Raw genomic sequence first — 16,339 nt, 5'->3', positions numbered from 1 at the left:
CAACCTGAGAGGATTTTCCACCATAATTACTTTTACAGCCAATGTATTGGATCTGTCCTGTTATCCATCACTTGGCTCCAATTTTGTTTTCCACCTGTAAAATCACCGACTATAACAACCCCCCCGCAGGTTACTCTAAATCATTTTTATCCTGACCTCATTTTGCTCTGTATCGCTAACACCAACACAGTACTTACTGGACCGTACTGTACGCCATTTCTCTTCCTCCTCCTCCTCCTCCTGCTCTTCCTTCATCTGTCGACTTACTGTCACTTTCCCGCTCACCTTCTGGCGCTGGCATGTGTGCTGAAATCCTCAGAGCAAACACCCCCCACCCCCCAATCTCCCGCAAATTTATTAATATGATTTACATAAAGTTAAAGTTCTCCAGGCAGCCAAGAAGGCCGCTCTAAAATAAGCTGTGTTGGTGACAGAGCCAATGTGTTATGTGTGTCCTAGGCCCGGGGGGCTGCAGGGGCTGCTGGGTAGGGAACGTCGTGGAGGGTCCCTGGGGGGGCGCTGGCCTGGAAATGACACAGAGTGAGGGAAGAGCCCCCATACTCCAGAATCAGTCATCTCATCTGCAGGGGGAGAGGAGGAAGGACAAAGACGCATCGCCACACCGCCGGGCACACACACACACTCACCATGGGAAACACATGCATGCCCTTCCTCACACACACACACACACACCAGAATATAATATTTTATGTGTGATTTTTAAATATGGCTTTAAAACGGATTATGCTGAGGATGATATGGGCCGATTATGGTTTCAGGAGGACATTAGGGGCACTTGATCTCTTCAGAGGGGCCCAGCGCATAATGTATTTATTCATAAAGTCTAGAATGATGTCATCTTTTCAGCTATAAAGGGTCAGTTCACCCAAATTACAAAAATATATACAAATATGTTTTTTCGCTTATGTCTGGTGGACTCTAGCCATGCAGTTCGTTTGTTGTTTAAGGGTCAAGGTTGCTTTCATTATATTTAACTTTTTTTATTTAAATTTTGTTAAATATTTATTAATTATACAAATGAAATATTACTACTACTAGTAGTAGTAGTAGTATCATCATTTAATTATTACTTAATTCATTTTTTAAAAAAATTTTCTATTTGATTATATTACAACACTTTCTTGGATTTAAAGGGGCAGTTCACCCCAAAATTAAAAATATGTATTTGTTCTCTTACCTGTAGTGTGATTTATCAGTCTAGATTTATTTGGAGATATCGGCTGTAGTGATGTATTTCTTCCCACAAAATAATCCACAGACCTTGTGGTTGACAGTTGCAGGAACACTACAAGAAAGAAAATAGTTCTTCTATAAAACTGCTCACAAAAACAAGGTCTCTGGATGTTCTTGAGTAACCAGGTCATGATTTCTGGAAGGCAACATTGCTGTTTATCGCAAGCGAAGAACCATCTAGTTTCATTATATTTGAGAGACAGACATTTCTACAGACGATATCTTTAACGCGCTGCAACTCAAACCTAAATAATCTATTTTGATAAATAACAGGTAAGATGAAAAATAAACATTTTTGATTGTGGGCTAAGCTGTCTCTTTAAGACACAAAAGGAATTTTTATATACACACACACACACACACATATATATATATATATATATATATATATATATATATATATATATATATATATATTTTTTTTTTTTTTTTTATTATAACTTGCCCACACTATAGTCACAATTTACAAAAACATATTCCCCAACTCTACTCATATTACTGTATGTGTTAATTATCTGTCCATTTTTTGAGATTTTTGGATGGATTTCTGCCTCCATTCCAATACAGCAGAGATTTACTTTTATGGTCCTTTTTTAGCATTTATAGCATTAAAACTTATATTTCTGTAAGCTTACTTTAGTGTATGGGAGTTTAGAGTCTCATAATCATGTTTAAGTCACCACCACGCTCTGCCTTCTGACACAATGATTGCAGCAAAATCAATTGTTAACATGACCCAAAACCCACCACATGTGCACATGAGGGGCTGGAAATAGGTTGTGTGTGGTGTCGCTTACCTACCACAAGGTCAATATCTGCCCCCACCTGATGACAGCCGCCTGATCTCAAACTACACTGACAGCTTTTTGATGGGATGATTTTTGAGAAACCGCCATCAAAGCCCTGGAGGTTTGGGCCAATAGCACACGGGAAATACAGTCCAGTGTAAAATGGGACAGAGGAGGTTTAAAAAAAAAAAAAAAAGACTAAATCCCCCTAGAGGGGCACACAGCACTCCAAGCCGCCTAAAGGGAGCTAAAACATGTGAAAATCAAGAGCTGTGGAAAGCATTTTGTGACAACCTATAAGGGCTTTTTTTTTCCTGAAAAAGAGTAAGTAATGCTAGAAATAACTCGCCATGGCCTGTGTTACTCCTTGCCATTATCCAGCATAGCTGTGAAATTACCTCAATGTGTCTCCTCCGAGCTGCATGACGAAGAAAAGGCAAAATGTCAACACCTAGTTCTCCCTGCAAATATTTAAGAAAACTGTGACTAAAGTCCTCTGAGACAAAAGAAACACAGAGACAGGGGAATTAGCTGAAACATTCATGTAACATTTTCCCTGATGCTTCATCTTAATTACCACCGTGCAAGCCATGCAAATCCGATTGGCCGTTTATGCCAGGAAATTCATAACCACAGTACGATATTAATTACTCCGGTAGGATTCGTGCTATATTTGATATGCACGAGGCATAGCGGCCATTACCAGCCTTGTGTTTCAGCCTCAGCTCTGCGTGTCAGCGGTAATCAAATCTAAACGTTGACAACAACACATTCACCAATCAATATAGGATGAGAGGGATCCTTTGATGGTGGAATTTTAATCTCTTTTTTCTCTCATGTGTGTGTCTTAATCTGTGTCAATATCCTGTTAGCATCTCTCACACGCAACTCTATTAATTTCTCTCCAACATTGCTCATTGGATTTCCTCATTTAAAGCACGTCTTTTATGTTTCATTGTTCGTAAAGCCATTAGATTAAATGGAGTCATATGCAATTACAGCTCATGGTTGTTCAAGTGTCTGCTGCATTTAGGGGAGGAATGGAGAGGGAAGTTATATATGCTATACTGGGATTATCACATGCTGAGAGTTGGATGAATGGGAAGAGAATGAGAAAACAAAATGAGAGAGAAAAGAGACAGAGGATAAAGGAGGGATGACAGAAAGAGAGGGAACTGGCCTTTAACTTCATCAATGGAGCAACACTGACCTCTGCTGGCAAACGCAGCTTTCTTGTCAGTGTTTGTTAGCCACTTTAACTCCCCACCAGTGGCTTTAAAATTGCTTTCTTAAATCATCCAGCCATGTGAGTGAGAGGGAACATAGATCAAACACGCTGAGGAGTAGAAATAATAAGAAAAAAACACAAAGCACTGTGCCAATTACTGGCTCAGGTTCTACATTGCTCTTATAAAAATGTAATCAATCACCCGCTCCAATGAGAGCCACCCACAATGAAGTCCACAGTTTAACACCCCACTGCCATAGCTACAGGAAAAGGTCAACAGGGGAGAGGTAACGGTGCTCTCCTGTTAATAACCTGGCTACAGCGAACTAGGAAATGAGAGATACAGAGAGAATAGGACACAAGATCACAGGCAGGCAGAGCTCATCCATGTCCATAAAATCATTCTTCTTTCCCTCCAGGACCCCCTGGCATGACTCCATTCTCTTCTAAAAGCTTCAGTTGATTTTCAGACGGGCATTGAGGATGCCACCTCAAGCTGACAGCAGTTGGAGCATGTTGGGTTGGAGAGAGGGGTTGCCCCGGGGGTCCTTGAAGGCCCAGACATGCTCATTAATATCTCCAGCTATGTGGGGTGCCACGGACAACAAAGAACAAGTGCAAGAAGAGTCTAAAGAGTGGGGACACACCAAGCAGCAACCTCCAATGTTGAGGTGCCTTAAACCTGCATTCTTAGCAATAGCCAGCATGGCGCAGCTTCACTGGCTGCAAAGAGAAGTCTGACTTTTCTTGATTTATTAATGGGCTTAATTGCTAGTTTCAAGTGTTCTTCAATACAGCATAATGTTCATTTTGTAAATTATGATCTCATTGACGGTAAAATAGACCATAAAGCAGGGTGAAATTTAAGGTGTGGCTTCCTTGTGATTGACAAGTCACTAACACAGCAGAACTTTGATCCTATCAGTGTGTTTATAGCTCATGAATTTTAATTAATTTAGTTTTGGTCAGCTAAAAAAAATGTTTTCTGCGACCGTTTGTAGTAAAAGACAAGCTTTAGTCCACTATTCTCTTCATTCACTGTTCTCTCCCAGCAGATTAAAGCTTCCCATATATACAGTTGTTGTTAGTGGCTCCCTCTAAAGGCTGTAATAATAGTTTAAAAGCAAAAGGAAAGGCAAGGATTCAAAGTATAAAGAGCTACAAGGTCCACTTAGGGTGTGAGGGGTGGTGGAAGGGCCAAACAAACGCCAGACTATGATCAAGGAGACACGTCCAAATATGGTCACTTCTCGCTTCAACAAACAAAGATGGCTTTAAAACAGTAGTCCTCAAACCAATGGGTGATGTCTACATCTACCTTTATTTTATACAGTCTATGTGTAAAGCCAGTTCTCAGAAATGGTTCATAGTTATTCCTATGAAAAGAAATGCACTGAATTTTGTAGCTATCCCATGAAATTGTGACCATTTATAGAGCATACAGACTACAGCTGCTTTAGAGCGGGTATGAAGGGAGGTGGACGAGATGAACACAGGATGTTGACCCAGTCATGTCGGTCGTGTCTTGATGGAAACTACTTTACTCACGTTCTACTTCACCAAGGTAACTATATCCATACGTTCTGTACCTTAGCAGTAACTGTCTCCTTGACCTTGTTCTTTTTCTAAACTTTAAACAAGTAGTTTTGTTGCCTAAACCTAATCATGTTGTTCCATATCACAACATTACCAACATTTTTAAAGCAGTGACTGTCATTTCAAAGGATACAACCCCTATTCCAAACAATTAGGACGCTGTGTAAAACATAAATAAAAACAATATGTATCTAATTCAGAATGAGTGCATATATTTGGAAAGTATTTGTTCTGTATACAATTAAATGTATGCCGCAATGAATTGGCAATTCTGTCGTTATTACATTTTTCACATCGTCCTAACTTTTTGAATAAGTGTTGTATTGCATGAACCACGTTGCATTCGTTTTGTCTGAGGCTACAATTTAAATTCATACTAACTCAATCATGAATCCTTAAATCTGACATACAGCATTGACACAAACACACACGCGCACGCACACACACACACACACACACACACACACACAAACACACACACACACTTTGTTTCCCCACAGTCTACTGTTAGTCAACACACAAAAAACCTCCAGCTCATGAGCAAACAGTTATCACCGACCTTTACAAAACCATACATCCTTTGTCTGCTTATGTGTGTGTGTGTGTATGTCTCACAGTCATCCTCTGCCTCAGCTAATGATGTACTGGCACGCACGGTGTAGCTGCGTAGCCATTCGCAGGGCTGGCATGAGTTAATGGGCCTGGCACCCCACGCCCACGGTAAAGTGATACATCCAACTGGCTTAGTGGCGTGCACACAGTCAGGACTGAACAGATGCCACTCATTTCTGCTGGCCAAAGTGACCCAGCAATCAGCTGGCTAAACACCTAAAAAATCTCAGCAAGCTAGTAATGAGAGGAATGAATGCTCTGCTGGGAGACAGCTCAGCGTGGAGCCTCGCCACAGTGGCCACATTTCTCTCTCCTACTTTCTGTTTGTCCTTTTCCTGCTCTTGCCAGTTTTGAGGCTGATCCTTACTTAGCTGATATTTCGCTGACCCTCACTCAGTCTCTCTATTTCTTGCTCCTCTCTCTCTCATCTCATTTTCACTCCCTCGTTCTGCCAGACACATTGTTTCATCCCCTTCCCGATCACACAAAACACGGTTCGGTATTTTTTTATTTCTGCCCTGCAATCCTCTCACTAGGCAGCATTAGTGTGTGTGTTTGTTGTGAGTGTACATGCGTGCCTTTGTGTATATGTGTGTGTTTGTGTGGCTGCTAGCTGATGCACTCTATGACATATTGAGGTAATAAAAAGCTGCTCTGCAGGGACGGCTGTGGCCCACTAATTAAACACCTCCTATGCGACCTTATTGCAGGCACCAGTTGCCATAGAATCCAACAACATCTTTTGGGTCCTGCATCAAAATGCATCCCCCATCTCTGAATCATATAACAGAGGGAAAGGTGAGAGAAACCAAGGGATGAGAAACTGCAAGGTCATTACCTCAGATAATTATACTGTACACAAAATAATCTCCTCATTCGCAGTAGAGGTATTGATTTGCAAGCACAGACTTGTTTTCACAGCTCTATATAAACATTTAGTCTGACAATTTTAGGACAATTTGTTCATGATTTGTCCTCCTAAGCAGCATACTTCAGTTATTTTCTCAATTGCATGAGCAGAATAAACACAATTTTCATGACTTTTATGCAGTTTTTTAATGTTCTCACTGTGTGCTTTATTAATTGGGATGGATTTACTTTAGGATAGTGTGTCAAAAACGCATGTATCTCTTATATAAAAACTGGTTTACCACAGTTGAAACTGGTTTCACAAGCCTAGGATCAACCCTGTAATATGTATGATGGTGAAAACAGCGTTACAGCATTCTAAGAGCTCTCCAGAGCTGACTATTATGTGACAAAAGAAAAATGAGAAACTCTGATCAACAATGCTGTGCTCACTACACCTGATAATAAACAATCAACAAAGCTTTAACGTTTTTACCTTGATCTTAAATCTTTTCTTTTTTGTTAGGTTTTTTCTCCTGAACACACAGAATCTGATAAATCAGAGCTCCAGGGGAAGGAAATGTTACTACAAACCTCTTCCTGAGTTTGTTGTCCAGGGAGTGATTTTCAGTCTTTCATTTGTCCTTTAATGTTTACTCCTGATGAGACTGTTTCCACTTCAATCATTAGGTGTGATGTAAACTGTAGCAGAGTAAATGAGCAGCACAGAGGCTTAGCACAGGAAGTCGACCCTGGATTAGAACATGACTCTGGTTTTTCTGTGTCAAGTTTGTGTGTTCTCACTGTGTTCGTGTTTGAAGACATGTGCCTCAGGTGAACTCTGAATCTGCCTGGGAGATTTTAATTTATGTGTCTGTGTTCACCATGCAGGGTGTTTCCCTGTCTACATATATGAGGGGTACTAAAGAACAAAGTTGTTGTCATGATGCATCCACGATTTACACACTTTCAAAAACTAGAAAAAGTCACAAACAATGTGCAGTGCAGCTTACTTGAATAAAGTACTGAAAAGGCCTACGGGGCACAGGCCTGGGGGCCTTAGTGTCAGGGCCCCCTGGGCCTTCTCCTGCAACGTCACTTGAAGAGACACAGGAAGAGACTCAAAAGGATCAGAATGAAATATAAAACACAAAGACACACAAAAAGACTACAAAGAGACCAAAACAACTACAAAAAGATGCAAAACAGTTGAAAATAAAGACAAGACCCTCACAACAACTAGGAAAAAGAGCAACAAATGACTACAAAGAGCAAAAAAGACCACAAAAATAACTACAAAAAGACCAAAACAACTACAAAAAGTTGCAAACAGCTGAAAAGAAAGACAAGTCACTCACAACGACGATGAAAAAGAGCAAAAAAGACCACAAATATATCCACAAAAAGACCAAAACAACTGCAAAGACACAAAACAACAATAACATTTGCAATGGGTTTTGGATCTTAATATGCATCACTTACCTATTACCTAGTAACCCCATAGTAACAAGTTATTGTGTAAAATGTTTATGTATGTTCTGTTCATCACTGTACAAATATAGTAATATATGAATATGAATATATTTGATTTGTATACTATACAAACTCGATAGTTGCACTTTTATCTTGTGTCCTTTTTTTTCTTCTTCTTCTTTGTGGTGAATGTCTTCTTGATTTATTGAGTTTATGTGTGGACACCAGGAAGAGTAGCTGACATATCAGCTAATGGATATCCCTCAAAAAATAAAAATAAAAATTTGAAATAAACTGTTTTGATTTAACCTTATACAAAACAGAACAACAACAAAAACACAATGTGATACACAGTAATTTATTAAATTCTGGCAGAAATACATACAGCTATATAGAAACCCAAGAACAACAAGAATGCGAATAGTGCCAGTGCAGCAGGACTGAATGTTCTCCATATGTTTATATAATTGCAAGCGTGGGAGTGAGCATTCTTTCCAGAGTCTGGAGTTAGCAAATAAATGTAAAGGAAACACTGAGTCAGAGAGATCTGTGTGTGTGTGTGTGTGTGTGTGTGTGTGTGTTAGGGTCAGGCCTGCAGAATGAAGGTGTCCTCTGATTTGGTCCGTTGTGGGGTGCGGGGTCAGCGCGACAGACGACTCAGCACCTGTCAGCGGCCGAGTCCCACTCATCAGTCACCACCTCCATATGCTGCCCATTAAAATCAGACGTGTGGGCACTTGGTTGGCAAAGTCCACACACCTAGTGACCCTCGCCACATCTGTTGACAAAGACTTAAACACGTGCAGCAGGGAGAGGGGGGAAAGGACAGGTGACAGGGGAGGGATACTAAACGAAACAGCGGCTACATTTACACAGTTACATTCTTTGACAACTGACTCGTGGACACTAAAGTAAACTGGCTCCTGGTCAATTGATCTGTTGTTGATCACTCATTAACCTCATGCTACAATGCAAAATATATATAATTAAACATTTTGTTTTCCATATTTGCAGAAATGCACACTCACAAGAGTATTGTTGTCAAGATAGGAACGTCTAAATGACTTGAAGTTGGAATAAGAAATTCGGAAAAAAATGTGTGCTAGATAAAACATGATGAATTCCTCTCTAGTGTGCCCATTCATTCATAAAAATGTTTTATCGTAACCAGGGTTTCTAACTATTTCACTAAAAATGTATGACATCTTTTTGTGTGCTGGTGCCCCACGACATACAGCAGGTGCCCTTTTTATTATTTTGCCCCTAAAACATCCCGAGTCTGCCAGTGGTGAGTGGTCTGTGGAGTGGTCTTATTGTTCCTGATCCATTCCACTTCACTCTATCATCAATTAGTATTACTCTTTTTGTTGCACTGTCTATTGCTATATTATATATTATAAATATCTATGCCTAACATGTTAGCTGTGGTCCGTGGCATGGTCCTTGTGGTCTAGACGGGTGGCTCAGTGGTCCGTGGCATGGGCCTAATCCACCGCACACCTCCTCTCTCTTATCTCCCCTTCTCCCTTCTCTCTCCTTTGGCCATGTGGTACTTTTCTCAGCTATTAATGCATTATTTTTGTACATTGAGACTGAAACATAAACAACTTAAATCATAATATTTTGTCAATGAATTACATTCTATATATATTTTTCTCTTTGTTCTTACTGTATTTGAAGTCTTTAGTTGGATAGGCAGACAGGCAGACTATCCCTCCAAATAACAGCAGTGGATGAAAACAAGCATTTTTTTTGCTTTTTCTTTTCCCGATTTTCTCAGAATTCAGTAAAAATTTGAAAAACATTTAGGTGGAAGCCTGTCTATTGTCTTCAGCCTCTAAACTATCCGCTCAGCTCGACACTGCTGCTATTTTATTTGTCATTTGAGTGAACGTACCCTTTAACTGCTTTTTCTTAAGGCAACAACATTAACACTCAGTTATAGGGTATCAAAGATGCATGTAAGCAGTTTAACCTGAATTAGCCCTTTACTGCAGAATGGTCAGTAGCTGGAGTGAGGCCTTGCATATAAGTACAGCTTGAGAGAGAGAAAGAGAGACATGAAATGAGGGAGTATGAGTTCAAAGTGGGAGAGAAATTCACTCTCTACCAATGACACTGCTGAAATTTGATGTAGGTGTGTGTGCACGCATGTGTGTTATGTGCAAGTTGGTGTGCAAATGTGCATGTGTGACTGCAAGACTAATATGCCTGTGTTTGTGTATGTGTGCAAATGCGAGAGAGTGTGCGAGTGCACTTGAGTGACTGTGTTAAAGAAATGCAGAGGGCATTCTCTTCAAACGGATGGTATTCAAAGAGCAGGGAGTTTCAAAAGGAGACAGCACTAAGGGCAGTCGGGTTTGAACTGTGTTTGTGCAAAGCAGTCTGCCTTTTAAAAAAAAAAGAAAAAAGGGAATTCCTGAAGTGCATTCGCTGGGTTTTCTTGGAGGAGGAGAGAATATTAGGTGAAATAAAGAGAAAGTGGTGGAGCCAGACAGACAGGGAGAAAGGGAGTTTACTAACCCGAACAGAGAGCAGAGAGAGGAATAAGACAGAGGAGGGAGCCGTGGACTGGAAGGCAAGAGGAAGAAAGTCAGGGGGAGAGAGAAAGAGAGAAAGAGCAGGACACATAGAGGGAGAACATTGGCCCGGGGCGCTGCTACGTGCTGCGCCTCCTTTCTCCCCTTTCTTCAGGAGACTTAGAGAGGAGGAAAGAAAAAGAGAGGAGACGAGAAAGAACAAAAACCCACTTTCTATCTGCACCTATGGGAGCGCTGAAGCCGGCGGTGCCCCATATAGCTGCACCAATCTGACCTCAGCGCTGCTGGAGTGATGGCTAGTGAATTACCATGTCAGTGGCCCAGTGCCCCGTCATGCCGGCTCCCTCACACACACATAATAAACACACTCCATCACCCGTTCGGCCCAACCACACCGCCCAAAGAGAGCATATTAATTATAAATGTACGTTAAATTACTTTCATTACCTCCCCTGCTCAGTGGACGGGACAGAGACAGGGATGATGGATGGAAAGGGGTTCTCTATACCTCCCCAAGAAGTAAACGCCCGCTCTTTTTTCCTTTCTCCAACCCTGTTCCTGCCCTTTCATTCTTTATTTTTGCACCAATTCCTCCACATTTTGTTGTTCTCTTTCACCGTTTTGTCTCCTCTCACATGATCCCACATTCAAATTAGCATCAAAATAAATTGTGGGAGAAAAGTGGGTAGCAGGTAGAGTTTTATGGGTGCTGAGTTGTTCCCTAAAACACACTCTTCTCATGCTTGAGGTTGTTACGCCCCTTGTGGTTTTGATAGCCCAAAACCTTTGACTTTTTCTTTCAAAGGCTGCAGTGGACTCAGTTTCAAAACTACAGAGAACATTCACATCATTGCATACTATACAACAAGGTGGGATGGGCACCTTTTTCTATCAGACGAGACATGCACTGGTTCCTCTTCATGTATAAAGTCTTGATAGGAGACATGCCACCATACCTCAGCACTTTATTAAACTGGTCACATAGTAATTACCCAACACGCTCTAGTGATTGCTTAATGCTCAATGTTCCCCGGACAAATACTGAATTTGGAAAAACTGCTTTCAGTTTTTCTGCTGCATCTAACTGGAACATCTTACAACATTCACTCAAACTCAACACAAATATAACTATGGGCCAGTTTAAAAGTTTGATAACCAATAACTCTGCCTTTCACTGTAACTGTTTTTAATGTTTTTCATGTGTTTTGTCTGTGCTGTTTGTTCTCCATTGTGTTTTCTATGTACGCTCGACAGCATTGTAAATGAGGGGTTGCCCTCAGTGATTCCTCGAGAATTAAATAAAGGAAAAATGAATTCTAATAAGACATGCCCACTGTATGCTAATACCTTGAAGTTTAAGCATCTGCATACTGGGGTCCCTAAACAGGCTTAGAATTACATACATTTTGGATATCACTTGAAGGCTGAGGCTGGATTCAATGAGCCCAATTGTATTCAAGTGTGATGATGTTAGTCCCCAAAGTATCCAATTCATTGCAGTGAGAGTATTTCTTGAAACTTGACTTCACTGTATAAAATCAGCTGCTGTGACCTCTAGTATTCACAGCCTCATGAAACTGTATAACCACAACCTAGAGACCTCGAGCATTCAGAAGATGTATTATGTATATTTCCTAGGTATATTGACAATAAAGAGGTTTTTCAGCAGTTTACAGTACAAATGTGCTCGTCACCCAATCGCTGTAAATACAGAAGTCTCCAAAATGGTCAGAAGTTTTGGAAACCCAAATCACCAAAAGCCAAGGATTTTTCTATGGTGTTCCTCAAGGTCTTGGTGTCTTGATGCAGTATTCTGGAGGGATATTTGACATTTTTTTCGTCAATTCTTGAGAACAGAAAATGGCAAAATGCAGCACCAAACAGTATTAGAGAATGACCTTAATACACCGCCATCATAATGTGACACTTTTAATTAAGTATTGAATTAATTCATATTACAGATTTATGATTACAACATCTTGCCACACAGTGCTGTTCTGCATCTTAAATTAATCTTCAGGTACCACTTCTATGTGACATCTATTGTTGACCTGCTATCTCCCCCTAAAAATCCACTACCTATTACCCCCAATTCTATATAAAGTGAGACAGAACACTAAGATGTTAAATGAATAATCTGCTGAAACCCTGTGAATAAGGCTACAAATCAACATAAGGATAGGCCCACACCCTCACATTGTTCAGCACCAAGCTGGGTTGTTCACACCGTACACGCTGCTGTGTAGAGCTCTGCAGCCGGCTTGAGATCTGCAGTAGTTGTTTTGGTGTCTAGTCTATTTTCCCTGTCTGCCGCAAGCAAATCTGGCAAAAAACACACTGTTTATCTGTTATAAACAAATATAACATATATAATATATTATATAGGTTTTGTGATTCTAATAAACGATTAAATATGCACCCTGTGGTGTGGTGCTTGCCAACACACACACACACACACACACACACACACACACACACACACACACACACACACACACACACACACACACATACAGACACAGACACACACACACACACACACACACACACACACACACACACACACACACACACACTATCAGACAAACAGACAGACAGAGACAGAAGACAAAGATTAGCTCTGTGTGATTACAAAAGAGCTGAGGAGCAGAATCGCTTGTTGACCAGTGTGGTGTGAACAGCCAGGCTACTGCTCACGCAAGAATTGACATATCTCAGCGCTTTGCTGCACTTCAGCGGCCAGTAGGTAAGAACCACCAGCTGAGAGATGCATTATGGTGCAGGAGAGGTTTGAACTGGAACTAGACTACTAGAGCTGGACTGATGAAAAGTCCAGGCCGATATCAGCTGATATTAGCTTGTTGTGAATATGTCAGTATGAGTATGAATATGAGAAATTTCGGAGACACTTGACATTTTCTGTCAAGTCAAGTAAGTTGCAAGTCATCAAAACAGTGACTTGTCTCAACTCAAGTCTGAGTCACAATGACTCAAGTCCCCATCTCTGCTGTCTTGTAAATTAAGCTTCTTATTGGTGGAAAACAAATACCAGCTTCTTCATAGGAACATGTTGACATGACATTTCCATGGCGCTCGATGAAACATACTACATAAGCCCTTTTTGATGAACTTTCGCTCTGATGTTAATACTAGCACTCCAATGGGAATCACATGATATTGAACATATACATGTTCTAATGAAGACGTGGCAAATGTGGAAATAGCACATCTCCAGCAAATCCCTCAGTGTATTCCCTGAGCAAATAACAAAGCATCTGATCTGTACTTCAAACCTAAAGGCCACTGTAGGATGCTCAGTGTGTGTGTATGTGTGTGTGTGTGTGTGTGTGTGTGTGTGTGTGTAAGTTTGATCTCACTCCGGCAAGGGAAGCATTACATTGGTAGCCTGTGCTTGCTCAACACCCTGGGCCTATCTAATCTCTGCTGCTCTGAAACATCCCATTCAATTTCTACTGTTGATAGATGCCAGTGCTCTTTGAGCCCTCTGGGAGCACATCCTTTCCCTCCCGCTTGTCTCCGACTCTTCGCTTGTGTAAGACCACTCCAGATTCATCAGGTCAGCCACCTATTGTAAACAACTGAGATCTGATTCGAGCAGATCCAAAGGTCAGGAGAAGGGCTGATAATCAACACGCAGGCAGCGGTCTCTTGTCCGCACTCGCTGCATATATGTATGTAGATGCTGATTAACACAAAATGTTTTCATGAAGAGTGATAGCCAATTACAATCACGCACTCCCAAGTTGGCTACTAGTTTAACGAGAAGTGACAGTTAACTGAGAGCTGTCAATTAGAGTTAGTACATGGTGATACATTCTAATTGTAGTCCTCATTAAGAGATGAGTAAGAAACTCAATCACAGCTCCTCTTCCTGTTTATGAACTCACTTTTTAAATTGGCAGATATGGATGCCACTTAGTGTGTTCAAGCTATATGGGAATTAAATTAAATTCATCCTACAGAGGTGTCTTTAGCAATGTTCTGAAACCCAATATACTGGGTTTGCCAAAGGCAAGGAGAGTTTCCCTACCAAGGAGGCTCATTGTAAAGGAATACTTCATACTTAAAAGGAGAATTTGTACATCAATTATTCACTTGAATTCTTACATGCCTCCCTGTTGAGCAGAGAACCTAAAAACAGTCATAAAGTAGTAAATCCTTAATCAATTTAAGTAAATGGAGACCAGATTTAACAGCAGCAAAACTATATCAAAACATGTACAAAAACTGTCAAATAACTCATGCAGCATAAACAAAGTCTCATTTATCCAGATGTTGCAGATAAGAATCTTACCATTTCAGTTCCACTAATATCTCAGGCTTGCACAGGCTTATCCAGACTGGTACAGACTTACTAATACTCACTAAGCCTGTCTCACTAAATAGTATGATTTTCACAAAAATAAATTTGATTTGGAAGTACTACGCATGTCTGAATGAATACCTTAGTTTCACAAAATGGCGTATGAATGACACGGCAATTTATTTTGTCGTTTCTTTTGTACTAACAATGCTTTTGAAGTTGAAATTCAGTTGAATTTTTTGCGTTTGAATTTTTTTCAATGATGTGAATTTTTAACGTTGAAAAACATTCAGCTTCATAATTTCAATGCATAAATATTCAGTGCTAGAAATTCAACGTCTTTTTTATTTCAAACTCCGATGACACAGATTTACTTCCATATATTTGATAGTGATTTTAATGTGTTATTTTTGTTTTGCAATTTTGTCATGTTGCACAACACATAACACAGACGTCCTTTCCTAACTCAACCAAGTTAATTTGTTTCCTGAAATTAACTGAATAGTTCTGCTGCCTAAACATAACCACAGTCATGTGACAGTCACATGTTCAATACAGCACAAAATTTTAAAAAATGTAAAACGCATTGACAAGACATGCATAATGTCTCGGAAAGCAATGTGCTATTTGTACACCTTCTCATGAGACTGCAATGGAATATATGAGACTTGGATTGTACTGCACGAGTTGCATGAGAGTTTAAAACATGTTTTAATATCATTTGCTGTTGTTAAACACAGCCTCCATTTACTTGAATTCATAAAGGATTTACTATTTTTGGCCATTCTCAGTTCATAGAGGCTTGTGTCAAATCTTTTCTTCTTAACTGATATACAAAGTAATCTTAAGGGTGAAGTGTTCCTTTAATATCAGGAGCTGACTTTAACACATGAAAATGCAGCAACTGTGAAATCGCTACAAAACAAAGCAGAATATCAAACTACCTGAAGGCATGTTATTCATATTTTTTTGTTATTCCACAGTATTTTTCTACTAGCAATGCCTTGTCACCAAACCCTCTGGAGACCCAGAATATTTTTTTTCTACCATTGAGGATGGAGGACAATGGTCATGTAGTTCAGAGAACACACACTGCAGGGAGGGCAGGCTGTCGAGCAGGGTCAGCAGGCCAGAGGGGAACAGGAGGTGAGAGGAAATATAATAATGATAAACAGATTTCCGGTCACAGCGCCCATTGCCTCGTCTCTAGGGTACCTTTCCACCTTGTCATGTCCAAAGACCTTGCCTAATACTCAGTGAAGGGACAGGAGATAGCACCAATGTGTGTGTGTGTGTGTGTGTGTGTTTGCACGTGCATTTTTAATTTATTGGCCCACTGATTTGCTGATGTGTGTGAGGCTGCATGCAGCTCTGAGCACTAGCCTGGAACACCCGGGCCTTGCTTCATTAGGTGCTCACGCCCTTAAGCTGCTGACATTTCCAAACTTGTTCCCTAGTCTTCTAATTGTCGTGAAAAATTGGACACGGCCACCAACATTGAGAAGCCGCGTGGTAGATCTTGATTTGACGGCATTTCTCTCGTTTCTGAGTGTCATTTACCTCACTGCTTGGATGTGGGATGTAAAAACTGTACAGTAAGTGATGAAGGAAATGAGGCTGGACTATTCGTTCTCATTTGCAGAACAAAATCATCAACAAATAGGGCTGCCATTAC

The sequence above is a fragment of the Centropristis striata genome, chromosome 3, assembly GCF_030273125.1.
Source record: "Centropristis striata isolate RG_2023a ecotype Rhode Island chromosome 3, C.striata_1.0, whole genome shotgun sequence".
Taxonomy (NCBI): domain Eukaryota; kingdom Metazoa; phylum Chordata; class Actinopteri; order Perciformes; family Serranidae; genus Centropristis; species Centropristis striata.
This window is presented reverse-complemented; position numbering follows the sequence as displayed.